Raw genomic sequence first — 6000 nt, forward strand, 5'->3', positions numbered from 1 at the left:
TTCCCAGTGTTTGGCCCTAAACACAACTATTTATGAGCAAAACTATATGGTAAGATGTCCAGTGCCCATCATATAACAAGCATTTTTCACACAGAGCATATAGTAAGCATCCATGGTCATCATCATTTTCATTCATCATTGGCATTGCTATGATGCAGTTCTTCAAACAGCTTGGTGAAGAAGATGTTGTTATCTCCACTTGGCAGAAGTGGAAACTAAGGCACTAAGGCACAAAGGAGTTACATAATAAGAAGCAAAAAATATGCACCAAGGCAAAAATATGCATTTTTGAAAAATAAAAAAAAAAAAGCTAGCGTTGGTGGTGCACGCCTTTAATCCCAGCACTTGGGAGGCAGAGCCAGGCAGATCTCTGTGAGTTCGAGGCCAGCCTGGGCTACCAAGTGAGCTCCAGGAAAGGCACAAAGCTACACAGAGAAACCCTGCCTCACAAAAATCCAAAAAAAAAAAAAAATGCATTAAGTGTGACCTAAATCCAACTCATCATTTTCATACTGCCTCTAGAGCAGCTCAACAAATACTCCCAGAATCTGGTAGTTCAACATGAAACATCAAAACTGGTCCCCTGGTTCTACCACCTACAGCTCTTTGGGGTCAATTTATTGAGAAGGGAGAAAAAATCAGGTTCCCCTAGAGCAACACCTCTTGAAAATTAAACTTGGCATTCAAGAAGAGAGTTATGTTTTTTGTACCCACTTCATAATTCAGCACTGAGGAGTTTCTCCTTCTTCCTCCATTTTCTCCAAGGTCTCCAAGCTCACCCATCAATTATTTCACAAGTAGCATGGGACAAGGGGCTAGCGCCAAGTTTCCCGGCCCGATTCATCCCCTAGAGATACAGAATCCAAACAAAGGGAAGGAGAGAATCCAGACATGATGGACCCATCACCTGACCTCCACACATCCCAGTTTCCTCCGGGCCATTTATTTCATTAAAGTACAGATGCTCAAGGGAAACTCAGGAGAGGGGACAATCTCTTTTTTTCCTATGCCTTGGAAATTAAAATTCTTTCCAAAACATAATTTGCTTTGTTCTTGGAGAAAGCTAAGGAGAGGGAAAAGGGGGTCAGAGGAGTGTAAAGAATCAAATAAGAAGCAGAGAGGCCAAGAGGGAGGGCAGGACAAAAAAAGATACATAGATGAGGGAAAGAGTGAGAGATTAAGATGGGGAGGAGGAAAAGGAACAGAATAGTGCTGAAATGACCCTCCGTTTTCATCCATCAGCACTCTATGCCAATTTCACCCGCTTTCAACAGTTCAGTTGGTCCATGTTGCAATCACCAATATACCGTCAAAGGTATTTTATGTAATTTCTTCCTTGGACCCCAATAAGCCCCCAGTAAAGCCTCAAACTCAATATATACAAATGTAATTTATATCTGCGGTACATCTTGAGATGACACAGAGTAGTGAGAAGTCCAATTGGCCTGTGTTTAAAATGCAGTCTTAGCACTTGGTTGTTACACAACAAATTCTTCCTGACAGCCCTGCAAGTGCCAAGCCTTGGACTGGCACTGGGTTATGGTGAACAAAATTATCTGCCTTTATAGAGTTTCCATGCTAGAGGAAGAAATATTGAGGGAAAGGTGTGGCATATTGGTAATAAACACCATAGCAAAAAAGAAGTAACAAGTTGGGGTAGATCATAAGTTTTAATGAGATAATCAGGGTGGGCGTCTCTGTGAAGAATGACTGGAAGAAGAGGAACTGTCTTAGTTAGGGTTTTATTGCAATAAAGGGACACCATGACCATGGCAACTCTTATAAAGGGAAACATTTAATTGGGGCTGGCTTACAGTTTCAGGAGTTTAGTCTATTACTGTCATAGCAGGAAGCATGGCAGCACACAGGCAGACATGGTGCTGGAGAAGGAGCTGAGAGTTCTACATCTGGATCCACGGGCAGCAGAAGGAGACTGTGTGCCACGTTGGGTGTCTCTTAAGCATGTGAGATCTCAAAGCCTGCCCACGGTGACACACTTCTTCCAATAAGACCACCAACTACTCCAATAAGTCCACACCTTCTAATAGTGCCTCTCCCTATGAGCCAGGCGTTCAAACACACGAGTCCATGGGGGCCACACATATTCAAACCACCATAGGAACTAACCCTGCAGATGTCTGCAGGCAAGAGAAAATACCAAGGACAAATACCTAGTGGAGGGCATGAACATGCCTGGCCAGAGAGCAACCCCTGGAAAGGAATGTCTGCAGCCAGTTATCCTTCATGAGTCATAACCCCAGTACATCTGTGGCTAAGGCAGGAGGAGGGCCATGAGTTCCAGGCCAGTCAGTTCCATGACAAAACCCTGCCCCCGCCTCTCCAAAGAGATTTGTTCCATCCAGGAGCGACCTCATGGCCCCAGCATATCCAGGAGCGATACCAGGGTGTAGGAAAGTTTAAAAAGTCATCCGAGTAAACTCAGAATTATTGAAGTTCGGAGGTTGCAAGGAATGAACTGGAAGAAACAAAAGGGATGATCAAACACCAGGACTTTTGAAACTGACTTGATTGGTTTATTGTCCCTGAATGATACAATCTAGAGTCGGACTGAGAATGAGCATCTGAAATAAGGTAAAAGACAAGACCATCAACAATGAGGGTGAAGATAATGGGTATTGCAACTACATCTTGGTAGATGTGACAAGGCCCAAGTATTGCAGAGGACTGGTGCTGGTGAGGGTCACAAAGAGCCAGCTCACACTCTGCAAGGGACTAGAGGGAGGATGTGGGGATCAGTAGATGACTGAGATTTGGAGGGAGAATCTGATAACTTGCCTTTCAGCTTGGCTTGGAACTGTTAGGAAAGACAGACACAGAAGCATCTGGAAGCAATGATAAGGAGTTAGGAACATGCCTACTTTACTCCAGGATGAGTAGGTAGGAACCTCTGGATAAAATACCATAATTACCAGAGAGGACTACCAGATACAGGAGAGAAAGGGTCACTGTGAAGATATTCTATTTGTATGTTAATAAATAAAGTTTGCCTGGAGATAAGAGGAAATAGCAAACTGTTTTAAGTAAACACAAAAGTCAGGCAGTGGTAGCACACACCCTTAATCCAATCACTTGGCAGGTAGGGTCTCTGTGTGTTCAAGACCATACTAGGGAACAGAGTCACGCGTGGTGACACACGCCTTTAATCCCAGTACCAACCATAGAGACCTGGAGGTCTGTACAGACAGGCAGTGACAAGGAAGTGAGGTAGCTAGGCTAAGAACCAATGAGAGGCAGAAAAACAAGGCAATAAAAGCCTGACTAGACAGGAAGTCATGGCATTTTGGAAGCTGCAGAGCTGGTGAGGTAAGGTTGACTGGTGGTTTTCACTATTTCCCTGATCTCTAAGGCTTTCACTGTGGGTAGCTGGGTTGGAGTCATCTGTCATCTGGTGGCTTCTGCACTGCATGCTTCCACTTACCATAAGTTTCCTCATTTGCTAACTTCCAAATTTCAAACCCTTGCTGGAGTTCGTAATTTAGGGCCAGTCATTCAGGCCTCCTCCTCGTGCCAGCCAGCTCTCTGTGCTTTCTAGTCGAGGTCCACATGAACAGTCACCACTACTCAGAGAGACAGTCACCTCCCTTCCCTGCCAGGATGGACTCAAGTCCCTCTGAAGCGATGAACTCGAGTAAGTTCTCTTTCTCGCACAATGTCACAGCCAGCACTACAAAATTAATACAATCTGTATCAAATACTGGGAGACTTTAAACAGGTCAATTTGTGCACCTACAAAACGGAAGGAAATAACTCTCTTAGCAATGGTCATATGAGAAAAATGCTTTACAAACTGCAAAACATGGTGCAAGCATAAAATTCTGACAATGCAAGTGATGTATGAATGTATGTATAAAGTCCTTAGCGCACTTACAGCCTGACTGGTAGTAGAGAGGGAACAATTGATAGAGTGTATCTATTAACAGGCCCTCCTCTAGGAAGGTCAAATGATGTCATTAATGTTTGTCTGACTTTCTGACCTGGGTCCAGAGTCCACTGTCCTCCTAGAAAGCCCCATCTACCCTGAAGCTGCCCCCTGGCCCACTGGCAACCAGAGGCTTCTGTCCATAGCCCTGTATAACAGAGGTAGGACCAGGACCACAAAGACAGTCAGGGTGACTGACCGCTCAGGAGCATTTGACAACTTCCTTTCTGTAGGATCTGAAGCGGCCAGGACAGCCTAGGGGCGTGGGATAGAGTGATAGAAAACGGGATGACTGAAAGGCCAAGGGAGGAAAACACAGGGTCCCTTTCATCCTTCTCTGAGGGTTTGGGTGTTGATACCAATCTCCAAGTCAGGGATTAATGGAGCAAGGCAATGCACAGCTGCAAACCACAGTTTGGGGTTCATGATGAGTTGAAATGTGTCCCTGCTCAAACTCATTGAGTCCTTACTCCCCGAGTCTGTGACTATGACTCATTTGGGGAAAGGTTCTTGGAAGCTGGTCCAAATAAAACGAGGTTATTAATATGTGCCCTAATTCCACACACCTGTGCTCATATAGAAACAAGAATTTTCCCCCCAGGGCATGCAGGCATACATGGGAAGGATGATACGTGAGAATGAAGGCAGGAGATCAGGTGACCAGGCTTTGGCTCTCAGTCCCCTCTGCCACTGTCCTCAGCTGGTCCACAAATGCTGACATGCTTGCTCTGTGCCCAGCCCTTGGGGGCTACTGGGAAGCAAGGGTACGTACCCAGCACCTGTCCTCCAAGGGCCGCGCTGTGCAGCAGCAGGCTAAGCTTGCTGATGGTGAATGATCGAGCAAGCTTAGCAATGATTATCAGCAGGCTCCAAGAAGCCAGAGAGAATCGGAGAAACTCTACTCTCGCTGTCCCTAGAAACATCCGGCCTTTCTAAACATGATCTAGGACCTGCTCCTCCAGAAACGAGAGACAGCTTTCTGTTGTTTAAGCCATTCGACTCATGGTACTTCTTATAGCAACCCCACTAATACATGTAAGAACATTAGATACGATTAGCACAGAACCGTGGCGGTCACACAACTGAACTGAACCTCTGCACCACCACCTCCTACCACTCACCTCATGTCCTCCTACCACTTGCCTTATGAGGCCACCATCTCTTCATCTGTTAAATAAGGAAACCCTCTATAGCTTGTGGCCACTGAGAATCAAAGCAAGGACCAGAGGCAAGCACCCGGTTACAATGCCTGCCTCCTGGCGCCCACTCAGCGGCGGCCGTGTGGTTGTGATTAGCCGAGGTGAGAGTTTATCCCACGTTCCTTCAGCCCTCTACACCACTCCACCCTCACAAAGCATGCAGAAGGAGCAGCATCCTGTGGGGATGTCTACTATAACAGTGCGGAAGAAGACACGCCAGCCTATGTTTCCAGCGCTGAACAAACTCAACAGCTTTGAACTCCTGCTTATCTCACAGCTGTGTGCATGAGAAGCCCCGGGGTGTGGCTGGATTAGCTTCGCAGACCTCACTCCTGAGGTGAGGATTACCTCAATCTTACCTGGAGGGCTTGCATGGATCAACTCCTCCCTCTGGAGGCAGTCCTGCAGTGGAGAAGTGCTGTGTGTCAAACTTTCTTGTATCCTGGGTCTTTCTGACTTCTGCCACTGGCTGCTTTTACAGGGCTCTTGAGATCAGATTAAGCCTGCCTGGATAATACCCACAGCCCACATGTTCAACAAATAGTTCTCTGAAACATTTGCTCAAAGGCAGTCTGGAGAGGGGCGTGGTGACTCAAGCCTGATCTCAGCACTCAAGAGGCTGAGACAGGAGGATTGCCATGAGTTCCCAGCCAAACTACATAGTAATCTCCAGGTCAGCCTAAGTTACAGAGTGAGACACTGTGTCAACAACAAACAATAACAAAATACAAAAGACAGAAGGGTCCAGAAGATTATGGTCAAGAAGACATTATACTATGGGGGTGGGCATGTGGTATATCCTGATGGAGTTTTGTAGTAGGGAAGAGAAACAGGCTCAGTTCTGAATAAAAGCAAGCAGGA

This window comes from Peromyscus maniculatus, chromosome 1 (assembly GCF_049852395.1).
Source record: "Peromyscus maniculatus bairdii isolate BWxNUB_F1_BW_parent chromosome 1, HU_Pman_BW_mat_3.1, whole genome shotgun sequence".
NCBI lineage: Eukaryota > Metazoa > Chordata > Mammalia > Rodentia > Cricetidae > Peromyscus > Peromyscus maniculatus.